The following is a 25316-nucleotide window of genomic DNA, read 5'->3' as shown; positions in this document are numbered from 1 at the left end:
TACTCTCGTGCAATGACAAGTGAATAAACACTCATCGTGAGAATAACACATCCAGCATGGAAAATACTAGCCACCCGTCACCGCTCCGCGAGCGAAACAAACACACAAAAGAGAAGTTTATTTTGAAAATTAGAGATGGCACATGCAAATTTTCTTAGAATGGCAAAAGAATACCGCATATAGGTAGATATAGTGGACTCATGTGGCAAAACTGGTTTAAAGGATTTTGGATGCACAAGTAGAGATCATACTTGGTGCAAAATGAAGGCTAGCGAAAGACCAAGAAACGAATAATCTCATAAGCAAAAATTAAGCATAATTAACACCGAATAATGCACCACAAGTAGGATATAATTTCAATGCATGACTATTGATTTTCGTGCTTGCATAGGGAATCACAAACCTTAACACCAATATTCTTACTAAAGCATAATTACTCATCAATATAACTCACATATCACATCTCAAAACTATTACTAAGAATCAAGTTTATTTTGTCCAATGATCTTTTTAATAGTTGAATCCGCCAAGTGCAAATTCAAAGAACATTCTTCAAGATTAGTAAGACCAAGCACATCACAAAAGATTTCGGAATTGTAGAAACACTAGAACCCAAGTCACACAAAGAAAAACACTCATAATTTTTTTTCTTGACTTTGCTAGTAGGTTCCCATTCATCATGCAATTTTCTAAGGAATTGATACTTCTAATTCCAATTTTTCTTCAAAAGCTTTCATCATAGCATCAACAATATGTTTAGTAAAAGCTTTATTTTGTTCATAGGCATGGGGTGAATTTATCATGGATTGCAACAAAAAAATACAATCAATCAAAGAGCCACTATCATAATTAAAGTCTTTGTAATCCAAAAGAGTGGGCACATCACTAGTTAAAGTCTTGACCTCTCCAAACCCACTTCATCAATTTTCTCGACAAGATTTTCACCCTCCGAAATATTGGGACGCCTTCTACCTAAAGTTGACTCTTCTCCAGTCCTTTTTTCATCAATTTCAATTTTACTAAACAAGGAATCAATAGAAGAAACACCAATCATTTTAAGATCTTCATCACTTTTGCGAAAGTAGTCACTAGAAAATGCTTTGTCTAAAAATTCTCTTTTAGCTCTAAGCATAGCAGTTCTTTTCTTACTTTAATCCATAGAAACATAAAGATCTTTAATTGATTCATCAACCTTAGGCAAAAAAATCATCTTAAGATTTTCCACATCATGAGTAATTCTATCAACACTTCTAGACAGATCATCAATCTTATTCAACTTTTCTTCTATGGAAGTGTTAAAAACTTTTTGTGTGTTGATAAATTATTTAATATTATTCTCAAGATCAGAGGTGTTCCTATTATTATTATAAGATCAATTTGCGTAGGAGTTACCATAATTATTAGAGGAATTACTCTGAAAAGGCCTAGGATTAAAATTACCTCTATAAGCATTGTTATTGAAATTATTTCGAGAGATAAAATTCACATCTATGCCATCACTATTTTGCTCAATCAAAGTAGACAAAGGCATATCATTAAAATCAATAGGAGCACTTTTACTAGCAACCAATTTCATAAGAGCATCAACTTTTTCACTCAAAGAAGAAATTTCTTCAACCGAATTAACTTTTTTACTAGTAGGAGCTCTTTCGGTATGCCATTGTGAATAATTTTCCATGATATTATCAAGAAATTTGGTGGCTTCTTCCAAAGTAATTTCCATAAAAGTGCCACCCGTGGCGGAATCTAAAAGATTACGAGAAACAAAATTCAACCGCGCATAAATTTTTTGTATGATCATCCAAAGATTTGACCCATGAGTTGGGCAATTCCTTAGCATCATTTTCATCCTTTCCCAAGATTGTGCAACATGCTCATGTTCAAGTTGCTTGAAATTCATGATCAGGGTTCTAAGGGAAATAATTTTTGCGGGCGCAAAATACTTAGTGATAAAAGCATCTTTGCACTTATTCCAAGAATCGATACTATTGCGAGGCAAAGAAGAGAACCAAATTTTTGCAGAATCACGCAAAGAAAACAGAAATATTTTCATCTTCACCACATCATTGTCCACATCTTTTTCCTTTTGCATATCGCATAATTCCTGGAAGGTATTAAGATGGGACGCGACATCCTCATTAGGAGTACCGGAAAATTGATCTTTCATAACAAAATTCAGCAAAGCAGTATTAATATCACAAGACTCTGCACTAGTGGCGGGAGGAGCAATCGGAGTGCCAATAAAATCATTGTTGTTGGTATTTGAGAAATCACATAACTAGGTGTTCTCTTGAGTCATGATGACCACACAACAAGATTGCACTCAAAAATGGATCTGGCAAGAAAACGGCGAACGGAAAAAGAGAGGCGAATAAAACGGCAAATTTTTGTGAAGTGGGGGAGAGGAAAATGAGAGGCAAATGGCAAATAATGTAAATTGCAAGGAGAAGAGATTTTTGATTAGGAACTTGGTATATGTTGAAGATCCTCCCCGGCAACGGCGCCAGAAATTCCATTTGATGTCGCTTGAAGCTACGTCGGTATTTCCCCAAAGAGGAAGGGATGATGCAGCACAACGGCGGTAGGTATTTCCCTCAGATATGAAACCAAGGTTATCGAACTAGTAGGAGAACCAAGCAACACAACGTAAACAGCCCCTGTACACAGATAACAGATCCCCGCAACCTGGCGTGTTAAAGGGGTTGGCAATCCCTTCCGGGGTACGGCGCCTCAAGATAGGCAAATGGACGTGAGATAATTTGTAGTAAATTAATAGATCGCACGCCAAATAAAATAAATAGAAATAAAACGCAGCAAGGTATTTTTGTATTTTTGGTTTAATAGATCTGAAAATAAATTGCAAGAGAAAAGTAGATCGCAAAGGCAAATATATGAGAAAGAAGACCCGGGGGCCGTAGGTTTCACTAGTGGCTTCTCTCGAGAAAAATAGCAAACGGTGGGTAAACAAATTACTGTTGGGCAATTGATAGAACTTCAAATAATCATGACGATATCTAGGCAATGATCATTATATAGGCATCATGTCCAAGATTAGTATACCGACTCCTGCCTGCATCAACTACTATTACTCCACACATCGACCGCTATCTAGTATGCATCTAGTGTATTAAGTTCATGGAAAAATGGAGTAATGCAATAAGAACGATGACATGATGTAGACAAGATCTACCTATGTAGAGATAGACCCCATCGTTTTATCCTTAGTAGCAATGATACATACGTGTCATTTCCCCTTCTGTCACTGGGATCAAGCATCGTAAGATCGAACCCACTACAAAGCACCTCTTCCCATTGCAAGATAAATAGATCAAGTTGGCCAAACAAAACCCAAATATCGGAGAAGAAATACGAGGCTATAAGCAATCATGCATATAAGAGATCAAAGAACTCAAATAACTTTCATGGACATAAAAAGATATAACTGATCATAAACTCAAAGTTCATCAGATCCCAACAAACACACCGCAAAAAGAGTTACATCATATGGATCTCCAAGAGACCATTGTATTGAGAATTCAGCGAGAGAGAGGAATCCATCTAGCTACTAACTACGAACCCGAAGATCTACAAAGAACTACTCATGCATCATCGGAGAGGCACCAATGGAGGTGGTGAACCCCATCCGAGATGGTGTCTAGATTGGACCTGGTGGTTCTGGACTCTACGGCGGCTGGATTAATATTTCGTCGACTCCCCTAGGGTTTTGGGAATATTGGGCTATTTACATAGCAAAGAGGCGGTCCAGGGGGCACCCGAGGTTGGCATAACCCTCCAGGCCGTGCCTGGGTCTCCTGGCACGCCCTGGTGGGTTGTACCCTCCTCGGGACTCCCCCAGGCATAGCCAGGGCCCATTATGTTCCTTCTGGTCCAAAAAAATCTCCATAAAGTTTTGTTGCATTTGGACTCCGTCTGATATTGATTTCCTGCGATGTAAAAAACATGTAGAAAATAGCAACTGGCACTTGGCACTATGTCAATATGTTAGTACCAAAAAATGATATAAAATGACTATAAAATGATTATAAAACATCCAAGATTGATAATATAACAACATGGAACAATAAAAAATTATAGATACGTTGGAGACGTATCAGCGCCGTACACCATAAAGAAGGGTGTCTATCCGGTCGTGCGATTAGGCGTGGTCCGCAGCCCCCAGAGTACGGAATCGAGTCCCTCAACCCAGTGCTTATCTGATTCCCGTAGGGAGCACATTAATTTGGGTTTGATGCCGCTCATTATCAGGCCATTAGCCCGTTCGACCTGACCGTTTGTTTGAGGGTGATAAACGGAGGCGTAGTCGAGCTTAATGCCCAGATTAGCACACCAAGGTTTCACCTCGTCGGCTGTAAAGTTAGAATCATTGTTAGTAATGATGCTGTGCAGGACGCCATAATGGTGTACAACACTAGATATAAAATCGATCACCGGTCCGGCTTCGGCCGTTTTTACCGGTTTGGCCTCTATCCACTTGGTGAATTTATCCACCATAACCAGCAGATACTTTTTCTTACGGCTTCCCCCTTTAAGGGGTCCGACCATGTCTAGCCCCCAGAACGCGAAAGGCCAAGTAATGGGGATTGTTCGTAGGGCAGTGGGCGGCATATGGCTTTGATTCGCAAAAAGATGGCATCCAACACAGCGCTGTACGAGGTCCTGTGCATCTGCTCGGGCCGTGGGCCAAAAGAAACCTGTACGAAGGCCTTACTTACAAGGGCCTGAGTTGCGCGTGATAGCCGCCAAGACCAGCATGTATTTCAGCCAAGAGCTGTCGTCCCTCCTCTTCGGAGATATATCTTTGAAGGACTTCAGTAGTACTTTTCTTGTAGAGTTCTCCTTCATGAACTTTGTAGGCTTTCGACCATCGAACGATACGACGGGCCTCATTCTAGTCATCAGGGAGCTCCCGCCTATTAAGATAGGCCAGGAAAGGTTCAGTCCATGGAGCGATGACAACCATGATTTCATGGGCGGAAGGTGTCATTTCGGTGCCCGAGCCCCCGATGATATCATAATTGTGTTCGACATCTGGGGGTATGATCGGCTCCGGACTACTGTTGCCGCTCTCGTCTTGCCATACCACGGATGGCTTGAAGAGCCTTTCCAGAAAGGTGTTCGGTGGGACGGGGTCGCGTTTAGCGCCCATTCGAGCAGGATGTCCGCTGCTTGATTACTGTCTCGAGCCACGTGATGAAACTCAAGCCCCTCAAACCGAGCTGATATTTTGAGTATGACGTTGCGGTAAGCTGCCATGTTTGGATCTTTTGCATCGAATTCTCCATTTATCTGGGATATTGCGAGGTTCGACTCCCCGCGCACCTCGAGGCGTTGTATGCCCATAGAAACAGCCATCCGGAGACCATGCAGTAGTGCCTCATATTCGGCTGCGTTGTTGGAGTCCGTATACATGATTTGTAATACATAACGGGTTGTGTCCCCTGTAGGGGATGTTAGGAGGACACCAGCCCCCAATCTGGCTAACATTTTAGAGCCATCGAAGTGCATCACCCAGTTGGAGTATGTGCTGTACTCTTTAGGGAGTTCGGCTTCTATCCATTCAGCGACAAAATCGGCCAACACCTGAGATTTAATGGCTCGGCGTGGCTTGTATGTTATTTCAAATGGTATGAGCTCGATGGCCCATTTGACAATGCGGCCGGCAGCGTCCCGATTGTTTATGATGTCATTGAGTGGTACTTCGGAAGCCACCATGATCGAACATTCTTGAAAGTAGTGCCGCAGCTTCCAGGATGCCATAAAGACCGCCTATGCTATCTTTTGATAGTATGGGTATCGGGATTTGCATCGTGTGAGGACCGCCGATACATAGTACACTGGTTTTTGGAGTGGGAATTTGTGTCCCTCTTCCTCTCGTTCGACGATGAGCACCGCGCTCACCACCTGGTGAGTTGCAGATACGTAGAGCAACATAGGTTCACCGACGTTTGGTGCAGATAGGATTGGGGTGCTTGCTAACAAAGTATTTATTTCTTCCAATCCGGCTGTTGCCGCATCCGTCCACGCAAAGTGGTCGGTCCGTCGGAGCAGGCGATAAAGTGGCAGTGCCTTTTCTCCCAACCTGGAGATAAAACAGCTCAAAGCTGCCATGCATCCAGCTAGTTTTTGGACCTGCTTTAGGTCTGTTGGCATTGCCAATTGTAACAGGGCTCGTATTTTTTTTGGGTTTGCTTTGATTCCTCTGTTGGAAACAATGAACCCAAGCAGTTTTCCAGCTAGAACGCCGAAAACGCACTTGTCCGGATTGAGCCGTATGTCATATGTTCGGAGGTTGTCGAATGTGAGGCGTAAGTCATCCACCAATGATTCCACATGCTTAGTCTTGATGACTACATCATCTACATGTGCCTCAACCATCTTGCCAATTTGCTTTTCCAGGCATGTTTGAATCATGTGTTGGTAAGTGGCGCCGGCGTTTTTGAGTCCGAAAGGCATAGTGTTGAAGCAGAAAGGCCCATACGGGGTGATAAATGCCGTTGCGGCCTGGTCGGATTCCTTCATCTTAATTTGATGGTATCCGGAGTATGCATCGAGGAAACACAGTGAATCGTGTCCTGTAGTCGCATCAATAATCTAGTCAATGTGGGGCAGTGGGAAGGGGTCCTTAGGGAAGGCCTTATTAAGGTTTTTGAGATCAACACAGAGGCGCCAGGATTTATCCTTCTTCGGTACCATGACCAGGTTTGCTAGCCAGTCCGGATGTTTGATCTCTCTAATGAACCCGACTTCAAGTAGCTTGGCTAGCTCCTCCCCCATAGCTTGTCGTTTAGGTTTGGAAAATCGCCGCAGCGTTTGCTTGACTGGTTTGAATCCCTTTAGTATGTTGAGGCTATGTTCGGCCAGTCTGTGTGGGATTCCTGGCATATCTGAAGGGTGCCAGGCAAAGATGTCCCAATTCTCGCGTAGGAACGCACGTAATGCGGCGTCGACCGTCGGATCCAACTATGCCCCAATGGAAGCTGTCTTCTTGGGGTCTGTCGGGTGAACTTGAAATTTGACTATTTCATCTGCTGGCTTGAAAGAGATGGACTTAGGTCTCTTATCGAGGATTACGTTGTCTCTATCCACTATGGAACACAGTGTGGTTAGTGTTAGGGAACGTAGTAATTTCAAAAAAAATCCTACGCACACGCAAGATCATGGTGATACATAGCAACGAGAGGGGAGAGTGTCGTCCACGTACCCTCGTAGACCATAAGCGGAAGCGTTGTCAATGACAACGCGGTTGATGTAGTCGTACGTCTTCATGATCGACCGATCCTAGTACCGAACATACGGCACCTCCGCGATCTGCACACGTTCAGCTCGGTGACATCCCACGAACTCACGATCCAGTAGAGCTTCGAGGGAGAGTTCCGTCAGCATGACGGCGTGATGACAGTGATGATGAAGCTACCGACGCAGGGCTTCACCTAAGCACCGCTACGATATGACCGAGGTGGATTATGGTGGAGGGGAGCACCGCACACGGCTAAGAGATCAATGATCAACTTGTGTGTCTATGGGGTGCCCCCCTCCTCGTATATAATGGAGTGGAGGAGGGGGAGGAGGCCGGCCTCCTAGGCGAGCCCCAAGGGGAGTCCTACTCCCACCGGGAGTAGGACTCCAACCATTCCAAGAGTAGGAGTAGGAGGGAAGGAGGAAGGAGAGACGGGGAAGGAAAAAGGGGGGAGCCGCCCCCTTCCTTGTCCAATTCGGACTAGAGGGGGAGGGGGCACGCGGCCTACCATGGCCACCCCTTCCTCTCTCCTCCAAGGCCCATGAGGTGTTGGGGATTGTAGCAGAAATTTAAAATTTTCTATGTATCACCAAGATCAATCTATGGAGTCATCTAGCAACGAGAGAGAGGGGAGTGCATCTACATACCCTTGTAGATCGCGCGCAGAAGCGTTCAAGAGAACGGGGTTGATGGAGTCGTACTCGTCGTGATCCAAATCACCAATGATCCTAGTGCCGAACGGACGGCACCTCCGCATTCAACACACGTACGGAGCAGGGACGTCTCCTCCTTCTTGATCCAGCAAGGGGGGAGGAGAAGTTGATGGAGATCCAGCAGCACGACGGCGTGGTGGTGGAAGTAGCGGGATCTCGGCAGGGCTTTGCCAAGCGCAAGCGGGGAGGAAGAGGTGTCACGGGAGGGAGGGAGGCGCCAGGGCTTGGGGTGCTGCTCCCATGCGCCTCCCCACTATATATAGGGGTGGAGGGGGCTGGTTTCATGCCCTCCAAGTCCATTGGGGCGTTGGCAAAGGTGGGGGAAAGAAATCCCATCATTTCCCTTCCCCACCGATTGTTATCCCCCCTTTTTAGGGATCTTGATCTTATCCCTTCGGGATATGATCTTATTCCTTCTAAGGTGGGATCTTGGTGCGCCTTGACCAGGGGTGTGGGGCCTTGCCCCCACTACCCACGTTCATGTGGGTCCCCCCATGCAGGTGGGCCCCACTTCGGAACCTTCTAGAACCTTCCCGGTACAATACCAAAAAATCCCGAACATTTTCCGGTGGCCAAAATAGGACTTCCCATATATAAATCTTTACCTCCAGACCATTCCGGAACTCCTCGTGACGTCCGGGATCTCATCCGGGACTCCGAACAACTTTCGGTTAACCGCATACTAATATCTCTACAACTCTAGCGTCATCGAACCTTAAGTGTGTAGACCCTACGGGTTCGGGAGACATGCAGACATGACCGAGACGACTCTCCGGTCAATAACCAACAGCGGGATCTGGATACCCATGTTGGCTCCCACATGTTCCACGATGATCTCATCGGATGAACCACGATGTCGAGGATTCAATCAATCCCGTATACAATTCCCTTTGTCAATCGGTACGTTACTTGCCCGAGATTCGATCGTCGGTATCCCAATACCTTGTTCAATCTCGTTACCGGCAAGTCACTTTACTCGTACCGTAATGCATGATCTCGTGACCAAACACTTGGTCACACTGAGCTCATTATGATGATGCATTACCGAGTGGGCCCAGAGATACCTCTCCATCATACGGAGTGACAAATCCCAGTCTCGATTCGTGCCAACCCAACAGACACTTTCGGAGATACCCGTAGTGCACCTTTATAGCCACCCAGTTACGTTGTGACGTTTGGCACACCCAAAGCACTCCTATGGTATCCGGGAGTTGCACAATCTCATGGTCTAAGGAAATGATACTTGACATTTGGAAAAGCTCTAGCAAACGAACTACACGATCTTGTGCTATGCTTAGGATTGGGTCTTGTCCATCACATCATTCTCCTAATGATGTGATCCCGTTATCAATGACATCCAATGTCCATAGTCAGGAAACCATGACTATCTGTTGATCAACGAGCTAGTCAACTAGAGGCTCACTAGGGACATGTTGTGGTCTATGTATTCACACATGTATTACGATTTCCAGATAACACAATTATAGCATGAACAATAGACAATTATCATGAACAAGGAAATATAATAATAACCATTTTATTATTGCCTCTGGGGCATATTTCCAACAGTCTCCCACTTGCACTAGAGTCAATAATCTAGTTACATTGTGATGAATCAAACACCCATAGAGTTCTGTTGTTGATCATGTTTTGCTCTAGGGAGAGGTTTAGTCAACGGATCTGCTACATTCAGGTCCGTATGTACTTTACAAATATCTATGTCTCCATTTTGAACATTTTCACGAATGGAGTTGAAGCGACGCTTGATATGCCTGGTCTTCCTGTGAAACCTGGGCTCCTTGGCAAGGGCAATAGCTCCAGTGTTGTCACAGAAGAGAGTCATCGGGCCCGACGCATTGGGAATAACTCCTAGGTCGGTAATGAACTCCTTCACCCAGATTGCTTCTTGTGCTGCCTCTGAGGCCGCCATGTATTCCGCTTCACATGTAGATCCCGCCACAACGCTTTGCTTGCAACTGCACCAGCTTACTGCCCCACCATTCAAAATATACATGTATCCGGTTTGTGACTTAGAGTCATCCAGATCTGTGTCGAAACTAGCATCGACGTAACCCTTTACGACGAGCTCTTTGTCACCTCCATAAACGAGAAACATATCCTTAGTCCTCTTCAGGTACTTCAGGATATTCTTGACCGCTGTCCAGTGTTCCATGCCGGGATTACTTTGGTACCTTCCTACCAAACTTACGGCAAGGTTTACATCAGGTCTGGTACACAGCATGGCATACATAATAGACCCTATGGCCGAGGCATAGGGGACGACACTCATCTTTTCTCTATCTTCTGTCGTGGTCGGGGATTGACCCGTGCTCAATTGCACACCTTGCAATACAGGCAAGAACCCCTTCTTGGACTGATCCATATTGAACTTCTTCAATATCTTGTCAAGGTACGTACTTTGTGAAAGAACAATGAGGTGTCTTGATCTATCTCTATAGATCTTGATGCCTAATATATAAGCAGCTTCTCCAAGGTCCTTCATTGAAAAACACTTGTTCAAGTAGGCCTTTATGCTTCCCAAGAATTCTATATCATTTCCCATCAACAGTATGTCATCCACATATAATATGAGAAATGCTATAGAGCTCCCACTCACTTTCTTGTAAACACAGGCTTCTCCATAAGTCTGTGTAAACCCAAACGCTTTGATCATCTCATCAAATCAAATGTTCCAACTCCGAGATGCTTGCACCAGCCCATAGATGGAGCGCTGGAGCTTGCATACCTTGTTAGTATTCTTAGGATCGACAAAACCTTCCAGCTGCATCATATACAATTCTTCCTTAAGAAAGCCGTTAAGGAATGCCATTTTGACGTCCATTTGCCATATCTCATAATCATAGTATGCGGCAATTGCTAACATGATTCGGACGGACTTCAGCTTCGCTACGGGTGAGAAAGTCTCATCGTAGTCAACCCCTTGAACTTGTCGATAACCCTTAGCGACAAGTCGAGCTTTATAGATGGTAACATTACCATCCGCGTCCGTCTTCTTCTTAAAGATCCATTTGTTTTCTATCGCTCGCCGATCATCGGGCAAGTCTGTCAAAGTTCACACTTTGTTTTCATACATGGATCCTATCTCGGATTGCATGGCTTCAAGCCATTTGTCGGAATCTGGGCCCGCCATTGCTTCTTCATATTTCGAAGGTTCACCGTTGTCTAACAACATGATTTCCAAGACAGGGTTGCCGTACCACTCTGGCGCGGAACGTGTCCTTGTGGACCTATGAAGTTCAGTAGGAGCTTGATCCGAAGTACCTTGATCATCATCATCATTAACTTCCTCTCTAGTCGGTGCAGGCACCACAAGAACATCTTCCTGAGCTGCGCTACTTTCCGGTTTAAGAGGTAGTACTTCATCAAGTTCCACTTTCCTCCCACTTACTTCTTTCGAGAGAAACTCTTTCTCCAGAAAGGACCCGTTCTTGGCAACAAAGATCTTGCCTTCGGATCTGAGGTAGAAGGCATACCCAATGGTTTCCTTAGGGTATCCTATGAAGACGCATTTTTCCGACTTGGGTTCGAGCTTTTCAGGTTGAAGTTTCTTGACATAAGCATCGCATCCCCAAACTTTTAGAAATGACAGCTTAGGTTTCTTCCCAAACCATAATTCATACGGTGTTGTCTCAAGGGATTTCGACGGAGCCCTATTTAAAGTGAATGCGGCAGTCTCTAAAGCATAGCCCCAAAATGAGAGTGGTAGACCGGTAAGAGACATCATAGATCTCACCATATCCAATGGAGTGCGATTACGACGTTCGGACACACCATTTCGCTGAGGTGTTCCAGGCGGCGTGAGTTGTGAAACTATTTCACATTTCCTTAAGTGTGTGCCAAATTCGTGACTCAAATATTCCCCTCCACGATCTGATCGTAAGAACTTTATTTTTCTGTCACGTTGATTCTCAACCTCACTCTGAAATTCCTTGAACTTTTCAAAGGTCTCAGACTTGTGTTTTATTAGGTAGACATACCCATATCTACTCAAGTCATCAGTGAGAGTGGGAACATAACGATAGCCACCGCGAGCCTCAACACTCATTGGACCGCACACATCAGTATGTATGATTTCCAATAAGTTGGTTGCTTGCTCCATTGTTCCGGAGAACAGAGTCTTGGTCATCTTACCCATGAGGCATGGTTCGCACGTGTCAAATGATTCGTAATCAAGAGACTCCAAAAGTCCATCTGCATGGAGCTTCTTCATGCGTTTGACACCAATGTGACCAAGATGGCAGTGCCACAAGTATGTGGGACTATCATTATCAACCTTACATCTTTTGGTATTCACACTATGAATATGTGTAACAGTACGTTCGAGATTCATTAAGGATAAACCATTAACCAGCGGGGCATGACCATAAAACATATCTCTCATATAAATAGAACAACCATTATTCTCAGATTTAAATGAGTAGCCATCTCGAATTAAACGAGATCCTGATACAATGTTCATGCTCAAAGCTGGCACTAAATAACAATTATTGAGGTTTAAAACTAATCCCGTAGGTAAATGTAGAGGTAGCGTGCCGACGGGGATCACATCGACCTTGCAACCATTCCCGACGCGCATCGTCACCTCGTCCTTTGCCAGTCTCCGTTTATTCCGCAGCTCCTGCTTTGAGTTACAAATATGAGCAACCGCACCGGTATCAAATAACCAGGAGCTACTACGAGTGCTGGTAAGGTACACATCAATAACATGTATATCACATATACCTTTGGTGTTGCCGGCCTTCTTGTCCGCTAAGTACTTGGGGCAGTTCCGCTTCCAGTGACCACTTCCCTTGCAATAAAAGCACTCAGTCTCAGGCTTGGGTCCATTCTTTGGCTTCTTCCCGGCAACTGGCTTACCGGGCGCGGCAACTCCCTTGCCGTCCTTCTTGAAGTTCTTCTTAACCTTGCCTTTCTTGAACTTAGTGGTTTTATTCACCATCAACACTTGATGTTCCTTTTTTATCTCCACCTCCGCTGATTTCAGCATTGAATATACCTCAGGAATGGTCTTTTCCATCCCCTGCATATTGAAGTTCATCACAAAGCTCTTGTAGCTCGGTGGAAGCGACTGAAGGATTCTGTCAATGACCGCGTCATCCGGGAGATTAACTCCCAGCTGAGTCAAGCGGTTGTGTAACCCAGACATTTTGAGTATGTGCTCACTGACGGAACTATTTTCCTCCATCTTACTACTGAAGAACTTGTCGGAGACTTCATATCTCTCGACCCGGGCATGAGCTTGGAAAACCATTTTCAGCTCTTCGAACATCTCATATGCTCTATGTTGCTCAAAACGCTTTTGGAGCCCCGGTTCTAAGCTGTAAAGCATGCCGCACTGAACGAGGGAGTAATCATCAGCACGCTGCTGCCAAGCGTTCATAACGTCTTGGTTCTCTGGGATGGGTGCATCACCTAGCGGTGCTTCTAGGACATAATCTTTCTTGGCAGCTATGAGGATGATCCTCAGGTTCCGGACCCAGTCCGTATAGTTGCTGCCATCATCTTTCAGCTTGGTTTTCTCTAGGAACGCGTTAAAGTTGAGGGCAACATTAGCGTGGGCCATTTGATCTACAAGACACATTGTAAAGATTTTAGACTAAGTTCATGATAATTAAGTTCATCTAATCAAATTATTCAATGAACTCCCACTCAGATAGACATCCCTCTAGTCATCTAAGTGAAACATGATCCGAGTCAACTAGGCCGTGTCCGATCATCACGTGAGACGGACTAGTCAACATCGGTGAACATCTTCATGTTGATCGTATCTTCTATACGACTCATGTTCGACCTTTCGGTCTTCCGTGTTCCGAGGCCATGTCTGTACATGCTAGGCTCGTCAAGTCAACCTAAGTGTATTGCGTGTGTAAATCTGGCTTACACCCGTTGTATTCGAACGTTAGAATCTATCACACCCGATCATCACGTGGTGCGTCGAAACAACGAACCTTCGCAACGGTGCACAGTTAGGGGGAACACTTTCTTGAAATTATTGCGAGGGATCATCTTATTTAAGCTACCGTCGTTCTAAGCAAATAAGATGTAAAACATGATAAACATCACATGCAATCAAATAGTGACATGATATGGCCAGTATCATATTGCTCCTTTGATCTCCATCTTCGGGGTGCCATGATCATCTTCGTCACCTGCATGACACCATGATCTCCATCATCGTGTCTTCATGAAGTTGTCACGCCAACGATTACTTCTACTTCTATGGCTAACGTGTTTAGCAATAAAGTAAAGTAATTTACATGGCGTTATTCAATGACATGCAGGTCATACAAAAAATAAAGACAACTCCTATGGCTCCTGCCGGTTGTCATACTCATCGACATGCAAGTCGTGATTCCTATTACAAGAACATGATCAATCTCATACATCACATATATTTCATTCATCACATCCTTTTGGCCATATCACATCACAAGGCATATGCTGCAAAAACAAGTTAGACGTCCTCTAATTGTTGTTGCATGTTTTTACGTGGCTTCTATAGGTTTCTAGCAAGAACGTTTCTTACCTACGTAAAACCACAACGTGATATGCCAACTTCTATTTACCCTTCATAATGACCCTTTTCATCGAATCCGATTCGACTAAAGTGGGAGAGACAGACACCCGCTAGCCACCTTATGCAACTAGTGCATGTCCGTCGGTGGAACCTGTCTCACGTAAGCGTACGTGTAAGGTCGGTCCGGGCCGCTTCATCCCACGATGCCGCCGAAACAAGATAAGACAAGTAGTGGCAAGAAAATTGACAACATCTACGCCCACAACAAGTTTGTGTTCTACTCGTGCATAGAAACTACGCATAAACCTAGCTCATGATGCCACTGTCGGGGATCGTAGCAGAAATTTAAAATTTTCTACGTATCACCAAGATCAATCTATGGAGTCATCTAGCAACGAGAGAGAGGGGAGTGCATCTACATACCCTTGTAGATCGCGCGCGGAAGCGTTAAAGAGAACGGGGTTGATGGAGTCATACTCGTCGTGATCCAAATCACCGATGATCCTAGCACCGAACTGACGGCACCTCCGCGTTCAACACACGTACGGAGCGGGGACATCTCCTCCTTCTTGATCCAGCAAGGGGGGAGGAGAAGTTGATGGAGATCCAGCAGCATGACGGCGTGGTGGTGGAAGTAGCGGGATCCCGGCAGGGCTTTCTGAGCTCGCTCGTGCACTTTGGATAGCTCTTACAGCAAGTCGCCTTGAAATCCGGACACTTCTCCCTCGGGCCGCCCAGTTAACAAACCTACAGGAACAATGTCGTAAAACTTTCCATCAGGGGACCGTATGAAAGTCAGGTTAAAGGACATACTGAATATGCCACCTTTCAGCTTTCTGTTCTCCTTTAAGGCATCCGACAGTTGGGCTCGTACATCCTTTAGCTCTTCGGCTTGCTTGATGTTTGCATCCTGTAGTTTGTTCTTCTCATCAATGGTTCATGTTAATATACGTTGACCAGCGGCTTCTTGCCCTTCGGCATGTTGTTTGTCCACCTGAGCAGCCCTTAGCCTCTCCTCCAACTGATTTGTCGATCCTGCTGCTGTAAACAAAACAATGCATATTTAAAATCATTGTTGGCGCAGAATCGTATTTTGCGGACAATGTTGTGCTTACCATCAGGTGCCTTCTTGGATTTCTTCAAATTTTCCAGTTCGGCGGTGACACTAGTTAGCTTGGTCCGACATTCTTCAAGCTCCTTGGACAATGTGTTATTTTTCTCCGTGAATACCTGATGATATAACGACCCTTAAATCAGTTGGGCCAACTGCTTCAAGTCTCGGGGGCTACTGGCACATGATTATTGAATCTACACAAAGCTTTTACCTGTTGGGGAACGTAGCAGAAATTCAAAATTTTCCTACGTGTCACCAAAATCAATCTAGGAGATGCTAGCAACGAGTTGTAGATCGCGAGCGGAAGCGTTCAAGAGAACGGGGTTGATGGAGTCGTACTCGTCGTGATCCAAATCACCGATGATCCTAGCGCCGAACGGACGGCACCTCCGCGTTCAACACACGTACGGAGCGGGGACGTCTCCTCCTTCTTGATCCAGCAAGGGGGGAGGAGAAGTTGATGGAGATCCAGCAGCACGACGGCGTGGTGGTGGAAGTAGCGGGATCCCGGCAGGGCTTCGCCAAGCGCAAGCGGGGAGGAAGAGGTGTCACGGGAGGGAGGGAGGCGCCAGGGCTTGGGGTGCTGCTCCCATGCGCCTCCCCACTATATATAGGGGTGGAGGGGGCTGGTTTCTTGCCCTCCAAGTCCATTGGGGCGTTGGCAAAGGTGGGGGAAAGAAATCCCATCATTTCCCTTCCCCACCGATTGTTATCCCCCTTTTTTAGGGATCTTGATCTTATCCCTTCGGGATATGATCTTATTCCTTCTAAGGTGGGATCTTGGTGCGCCTTGACCAGGGGTGTGGGGCCTTGCCCCCACTACCCACGTTCATGTGGGCCCCCCCATGCAGGTGGGCCCCACTTCGGAACCTTCTAGAACCTTCCCGGTACAATACCGAAAAATCCCGAACATTTTCCAGTGGCCAAAATAGGACTTCCCATATATAAATCTTTACCTACGGACCATTCCGGAACTCCTCGTGACGTCCGGGATCTCATCCGGGACTCCGAACAACTTTCGGTTAACCGCATACTAATATCTCTACAACTCTAGCGTCACCGAACCTTAAGTGTGTAGACCCTACGGGTTCGGGAGACATGCAGACATGACCGAGACGACTCTCCGGTCAATAACCAACAGCGGGATCTGGATACCCATGTTGGCTCCCACATGTTCCATGATGATCTCATCGGATGAACCACGATGTCGAGGATTCAATCAATCCCGTATACAATTCCCTTTGTCAATCGGTACGTTACTTGCCCGAGATTCGATCGTCGGTATCCCAATACCTTGTTCAATCTCGTTACCGGCAAGTCACTTTACTCGTACCGTAATGCATGATCCCGTGACCAAACACTTGGTCACATTGATCTCATTATGATGATGCATTACCGAGTGGGCCCAGAGATACCTCTCCGTCATACGGAGTGACAAATCCCAGTCTCGATTCGTGCCAACCCAACAGACACTTTCGGAGATACCCGTAGTGCACCTTTATAGCCACCCAGTTACGTTGTGACGTTTGGCACACCCAAAGCACTCCTATGGTATCCGGGAGTTGCACAATCTCATGGTCTAAGGAAATGATACTTGACATTTGGAAAAGCTCTAGCAAACGAACTACACGATCTTGTGCTATGCTTAGGATTGGGTCTTGTCCGTCACATCATTCTCCTAATGATGTGATCCCGCTATCAATGACATCCAATGTCCATAGTCAGGAAACCATGACTATCTGTTGATCAACGAGCTAGTCAACTAGAGGCTCACTAGGGACATGTTGTGGTCTATGTATTCACACATGTATTACGATTTCCGGATAACACAATTATAGCATGAACAATAGACAATTATCATGAACAAGGAAATATAATAATAACCATTTTATTATTGCCTCTAGGGCATATTTCCAACATGAGGCCCATTACACTCCCCGGGGGGTTCCGGTAACCCCCGGTACTCCGGTATTCGTCCAAACTCACTCGGAACACTTCCGAAGTCCAAACATAGTCATCCAATATATCGATCTTTATGTCTCGACCATTTCGAGACTCCTCGTCATGTACATGATCATATCCGGGACTCCGAACTACCTTCGGTACATCAAAAAACATAAATTCATATTACCGATCGTCACCGAACGTTAAGCGTGCGGACCCTACGGGTTCGAGGACTATGTAGACATGACCGAGACACGTCTCCGGTCAATGACCAATAGCGGAACCTAGATTCTCATATTGCCTCCCACATATTCTACGAGCATCTTTATCCGTCAAACCGCATAACAACATACGTTGTTCCCTTTGTCATCGGTATGTTACTTGCCCAAGATTCGATCGTCGGTATCTCAATACCTAGTTCAATATCGTTACCGGCAAGTCTCTTTACTCGTTCCGTAATGCATCATCCCACAACTAACTCATTAGCTACATTGCTTGCAAGGCTTATAGTGATGTGCATTACCGAGAGGGCCTAGAGATACCTCTCCGACAATCGGAGTGACAAATCCTAATCTCGATCTATGCCAACTCAACAAGTACCATCGGAGACACCTGTAGAGCACCTTTATAATCACCCAGTTACGTTGTGACGTTTGGTAGCACACAAAGTGTTCCTCCGGTATTCGGGAGTTGCATAATCTCATAGTCATAGGAACATGTATAAGTCATGAAGAAAGCAATAACAATATACTAAACGATCAAATGCTAAGCTAACGGAATGGGTCAAGTCAATCACATCATTCTCTAATGATGTGATCCCGTTAATCAAATGACAACTCATGTCTATGGTTAGGAAACATAACCATCTTTGATTCAACGAGCTAGTCAAGTAGAGGCATACTAGTGACACTCTGTTTGTCTATGTATTCACACATGTACTAAGTTTCCGGTTAATACAATTCTAGCATGAAAAATAAACATTTATCATGATATAAGGAAATATAAATAACAACTTTATTATTGCCTCTAGGGCATATTTCCTTCAGTCTGCCACTTGCACTAGAGTCAATAATCTAGATTACACAGTAATGATTCTAACACCCATGGAGTCTTGGTGATGATCATGTTTTGCTCGTGAGAGAGGCTTAGTCAACGGGTCTGCAACATTCAGATTCGTATTTATCTTGCAAATCTCTATGTCTCCCTCCTTGACTTGATCACGGATGGAATTGAAGCGTCTCTTGATGTGCTTGGTTCTCTTGTGAAATCTGGATTCCTTTGCCAAGGCAATTGCACCAGTATTGTCACAAAAGATTTTCATTGGACCCGATGCACTAGGTATAACACCTAGATCGGATATGAACTCCTTCATCCAGACTCCTTCATTTGCTGCTTCCGAAGCAGCTATGTACTCCGCTTCACACGTAGATCCCGCCACGACGCTTTGCTTAGAACTGCACCAACTGACAGCTCCACCGTTCAATATAAATACGTATCCGGTTTGTGACTTAGAGTCATCCGGATCAGTGTCAAAGCTTGCATCAACGTAACCATTTACGACGAGCTCTTTGTCACCTCCATAAACGAGAAACATATCCTTAGTCCTTTTCAGGTATTTCAGGATGTTCTTGACCGCTGTCCAGTGATCCACTCCTGGATTACTTTGGTACCTCCCTGCTAAACTAATAGCAAGGCACACATCAGGTCTGGTACACAACATTGCATACATGATAGAGCCTATGGCTGAAGCATAGGGAACACCTTTCATTTTCTCTCTATCTTCTGCAGTGGTCGGGCATTGAGTCTGACTCAACTTCAAACCTTGTAACACAGGCAAGAACCCTTTCTTTGCTTGATCCATTTTGAACTTCTTCAAAACTTTAACAAGGTATGTGCTTTGTGAAAGTCCAATTAAGCGTCTTGATCTATCTCTATAGATCTTGATGCCTAATATATAAGCAGCTTCACCAAGGTCTTTCATTGAAAAACTCTTATTCAAGTATCCTTTATGCTATCTAGAAATTCTATATCATTTCCAATCAACAATATGTCATCCACATATAATATTAGAAATGCTACAGAGCTCCCATTCACTTTCTTGTAAATACAGGCTTCTCCAAAAGTCTGTATAAAACCATATGCTTTGATCACACTGTCAAAATGTTTATTCCAACTCCAAGATGCTTGCACCAGTCCATAGATGGATCGATGGAGCTTGCACACTTTGTTAGCATCCTTTGGATCGATAAAACCTTCAGGTTGCATCATATACAACTCTTCTTCCAGAAATCCATTCAGGAATGCAGTCTTTACATCCATTTGCCAAATTTCATAATCATAAAATGCGGCAATTGCTAACATGATTCAGACGGACTTAAGCATCGTTACGGGTGAGAAAGTCTCATCGTAGTCAACTCCTTGAACTTGTTGAAAACCTTTCGCAACAAGTCGAGCTTTGTAGACAATAACATTACCATCAGCGTCACTCTTCTTGAAGATCCATTTATTCTCGATGGCTTGCCAATCATCGGGCAAGTCAACCAAAGTCCACACTTTGTTCTCATACATGCATCCCATCTCAGATTTCATGGCCTCAAGCCATTTTGCGGAATCTGGGCTCATCATCGCTTCCTCATAGTTCGTAGGTTCGTCATGGTCAAGTAACATGACCTCCAGAATAGGATTGCCGTACCACTCTGGTGCGGATCTTACTCTGGTTGACCTACGAGGTTCGGTAGTAACTTGATCTGAAGCTACATGATCATCATCATTAGCTTCCTCACTAATTGGTGTAGGAGTCACAGGAACAGATTTCTGTGATGAACTACTTTCCAATAAGGGAGTAGGTACAGTTACCTCATCAAGTTCTACTTTACTCCCACTCACTTCTTTCGAGAGAAACTCCTTCTCTAGAAAGGATCCAATCTTAGCAACGAATATCTTGCCTTCGGATCTATGACACAAGGTGTACACAACAGTCTCCTTTGGGTATCCTATGAAGACACATTTCTCCGATTTGGGTTCGAGCTTATCAGGTTGAAGCTTTTTCACATAAGCATCGCAGCCCCAAATTTTAAGAAACAACAACTTTGGTTTCTTGCCAAACCACAGTTCATAAGGCGTCGTCTCAACAGATTTAGATGGTGCCCTATTTAACGTGAATGCAGCTGTCTCTAAAGCATAACCCCAAAACGATAGCGGTAAATCAGTAAGAGACATCATAGATCGCACCATATCTAGTAAAGTACGATTACGTCGTTCGGACACACCATTACACTGTGGTGTTCCAGGTGGCGTGAGTTGCGAAAGTATTCCGCATTGTTTCAAATGAAGACCAAACTCGTAACTCAAATATTCTCCTCCACAATCAGATTGTAGAAACTTTATTTTCTTGTTACGATGATTGTCGGTGTCAAAACCGGCGGATCTCGGGTAGGGGGTCCCGAACTGTGCGTCTAAGGCGGATGGTAACAGGAGGCGGGGGACACGATGTTTACCCAGGTTCGGGCCCTCTCGATGGAGGTAATACCCTACTTCCTGCTTGATTGATCTTGATGATATGAGTATTACAAGAGTTGATCTACCACGAGATCGTAGAGGCTAAACCCTAGAAGCTAGCCTACGATTATGATTGTTGTTATATCTATCGACTAGCCCGGCCTCGGTTTATATAATGCACCAGAGGCCTAGGATAACAAGAGTCCTAGCCGAGTACGCCGGTGGGGAGCAGTCCTTGTCTTGATCGCCAAGTCTTGTGGAATCTTCCTTGTATGCGGCATCTATCCGAACTGGCCCATGAGTATACGGCCAAGGGGGTCCTCGGCCAATCTAACAGATCGGGAGATGACGTGGTGAGTACCCCCTAGTCCAGGACACCGTCAGTAGCCCCCTGAACCGGTCTTCAAGTTAGGGACGCTCCTCGATTCTTCCGAACTGTTCTTCATCTTCGGTCGTCGGTCTTGAAAACTGGTTCAACAAATTTTCCCATCATCTGTCTTGAGGATTGCCGAGCTAAATCTGACGAGTTTATACGTCGGGTATCCGAGGAGCCCTTTAAGTCTTCGGCCGTTATCAATGCCTTGTTATTTTTATGCCACGCCTCGGGTTTGAAGTTGTTCCCATGCGGCGGTGTCCTCTTGCATCCGAGCCCCAACGTCGGACTGCATTCGAGGTATCCTTTGCAGCCAAGCACCAATGTCGGACTGTGTCCAAGCTCCAACGCCGGACTGTATCCGAGCTCCAACGCCGGACTATATCCGAGGTGTCATAGATCACCTTGGTTCAAAAAAGTCAAAGGAGTTTAGCCGAGCTTAATGCCGGAAATGCCCTCTATGGAGCTAGCCGCTGGTGCCCAAGCTTTATGCCGGACTACTTTCGAGGTGGTGCACCACCCGACAGCGGGCTGATTTTTTGTGAATATTTTTGACTGGTGCAGTTTATTCTCTGCCGAGGTATATAGCCAGTATATGTATATCCGGTAGCCCTCAAGGTGTGTATCAGTCTAAAACCCGAGATGCACCTGAAGGAAAACATGAAACCGCTGCTCCCGGTAGCCCCTGAGATTCAGGCCGATGCGCGAAATCGGCCTGAGGATCAACTCCTAGCTCGGCAGCATACATAGGAATAAAAACGCAGTGTAATATATTAGAGATAATAGTGATCGGTGAACGGGCCCTTGAGAGAGGGTCTTGAAAATTTGTCGTAATATATTTAGCTTGACGCCGGATAGGTCCAAATGGTACCTAGTGTTATCCGAAGACACGTTTGCCCATAGTTCGGTCAAGCCGAACACTTGGCAGTTGGAATTTTCTACATTCAATAGGCAATGCAGTAGCCCCCGGGACACTGGTCGGGTGGCAACACCAGATCAGGGGATCGATGTGCCCCTTTAATATTTGTAAATAATGAGCGCAAAGCCCAGTAGCCCCCGAGCCTTAATGTGGGCACGAGTGGCCGAATTAAGGATTGATATCCAGAGTAAAATCACAGATTATGTGTAATGATTCTATGTATCCAAGTACTTTACATCATTATTTTGACTCCATTGCGACCGTTTTATCGGTTGAAAGTGGCCCATCATCGGCTTCGACCCCTTGGTAGATACTACGCAGGGTGTTTCCGTAATAACAAAACAACCCTTAGCCGACGTCTCGGTGCCCGAAGGCGGTTGTGTTAGCGGAAACGAGGCAATCAAATATGCGGGCTTTATAACTTTCGTTTAGTCATAGGAGCTTTAAACTGGGGAAGCTAGCTATGAGCCCCCGGTTAGTGTTCGGCGACAGTCGAGGTCAAGCCGTAAACACTTCGGCCAATATTGTGAACGGCCCGTCATTTAACACAGTCATCGGATCGCTGACCAGTTTACGCTTATTGTGACAGTCAGTTTTCGGCTTTCTCCACTGAGGCGCTTTAACCATTCTAGCTGGAAGCACAATCGCAGTGGTTCTCCCGTTGCGCACCTAGCCGAACAAAGCGGAACGTAGGAGGCAAGCACAGGAGCCGGGCAACCCAACTATTGACCAAAGACGCAATTCGAAACCGATCCATATACAGCAATGTCCGTGAATGTTTTTACCGAATCCCTAAAGGTGTCCGACACTGCACTACGAGACTAATGCGGGAACACACAAATAGTTTAAAAGTGCCATAGGCTTGGAAAACCGAAAACTTCAGTAAAAACTGGACGCCCGAACTAGATCAAGTGTTCGGTGCCAAATCGAAAATTGGTCTTAAAAAAAGGTGCTTCTGTCGTGCTTTATCATGACACATCTTATCTCAAGACCTCAAGCGGGTCAGCCTACGGCTTCAACCTCCTATCCCGAAGGCAGAGTACTTCTCGTTAGGCCAGCTTAGCAAACTAAACTCTAGCGGCTTTGAGAGAGAAATTAGGCTCCCCGGCTAGTGACCACACACTCGTGTCGAAAAAAGGAGTGATAAATAATAATAATATTAATAATAATAATAATAAAAACTTTGCAACGACTAAGAAGAAGAACACTTATTATAAAACGGCTCATATAAATTTAAGAGCCCCCAAGTGACTTGGGTAAAAGAATTTTATGTATAATGATTGTATGTACCAAAGTACTTATATCATATCTGTGTTCACCCGAACTTTATACGCGTCTTAACCGACCGTCGGCTTCTCCCTCTTCGGTCAAGGGCTGAAAAGTGTTATTTACTCCACCTGTCGAGAATATCGACGGTGTTTCCGATAACCAGGCAATCAGGCCATAAGGCTGTAACAGACAAAGCGCGCTCAGGGAACTTATGCTATATTACTGACGAAGTGTAAAAAGCATCTTCGAAGAAAATAGTACCCCCACCGATACCTTTCTTCGGTGCTCATTGTTACTATGAGACTTGTGCAATAGATTTTTTGTACTCATGAGTTCCGTTGTGTGCCGACCATAATTGAAAACAATAAGAGCGCTAGCTTTCGGCTTCACCCAGTCTGAGGTCCGGCTCGGATGACCCGATCGTGACAATCGCAGAGGTGCTCCCTTTACTCCCTAGCCGAACAATCGGGAACGTAGGGGTAAACACAGGAGCGAGGCAACCCAGCTTGCAAATCGCTTAAGTCAATATGGTGCATATTGTGGCGTAATACACGAACAAGGAACAAAGCCGTACAAGTATAATCATATGCAAGAGGAAAGGCTTTCTGAAGGAAGCCCCCAAGTGAACTGGGTATTGGAATTTGTGTGTCACAAACAAAGTTATGACAAGGAATTTTTTCACAAACAACTTTTTGTCAAAAAAGTATAATGCTTGGTCGAACAGAAAACAAGTTAAAAATTGTAAAACTTTGAGCATGAAAGCGACTTAGCTGGTTAATGTGTTTGGCATTGATGACGTGGTCCGGGCTTGATGCGGGACAAGATTCCATCCCCCAAGCCGGTCCCGAGGTGGCGGAGCGAAGAGCTCGGCACTCCGAAGTGGTGACATAGCGCGACCAATGCAGGCCGCCGAAGTCCCCGGCGTGGGTTAATGAGGTGTTGACGAAGCCCCCGTCCAGCCGAGGTGACGTGGTATGTCAGTACGCCGAGGTGACAACACTGCCCGACCCGAATCATTTACCTGTGCACAAAAAATAGTGCAAACCGGAGATAATAATAATAATGATAAATTAAAAAATGTTGCATAATAAATAATTTATGCAAAGTGAGTAATAAAAGAAATATGGCCTGGCGCCGAAGTCAATGTCGATGCAGGGCGTCGGCGTGATGCGGTAAAGGTGTGGCAAAGCCTGAATTCACAGGTCGGTCCGAGTTCCGGATGCGGCGTTCGCGGGACTATGTATGGAAACTGACCGAACCACCACGCGGCCATTGATAATGCGGCCGCCATTTGACAGGCCTGCATAGAGATGATGGACAAACCAGAGTAATAATTCCGTGGGAAAAATAAACCCAAACAAGCAAAAAATACTAGGATTAATAGCACCTGGTTTATTTGTTGTAGCAATCCAAAGAAAAGTGACTCCCCAAATTGGGACTTGATCCGCATTCTCATTGCCTGATGGGCGGTGAAGCGACGGCATGGCGATGCTGGTAAAGGTTGGCTCGCCGAGGCAAAGCCCCCGATCCAGCTAACGTGACGAAGCCGGTTGACTGGTGACGCCGAAGTCTCCGGAGCAGGTTGATGAAGAGATGGCGAAGCCCCCGGTCCAGCCGAGGTGTTGAAGCCTCGATGTCGGCCGATAAGTCGAAGTAGGTCGGCGTGATGGACATCGGTTTGAAAAAGCAA

Source organism: Aegilops tauschii, chromosome 7, assembly GCF_002575655.3.
Source record: "Aegilops tauschii subsp. strangulata cultivar AL8/78 chromosome 7, Aet v6.0, whole genome shotgun sequence".
Classification (NCBI taxonomy): Eukaryota; Viridiplantae; Streptophyta; class Magnoliopsida; order Poales; family Poaceae; genus Aegilops; species Aegilops tauschii.
Note: the sequence above shows the minus strand (reverse complement) of the source record.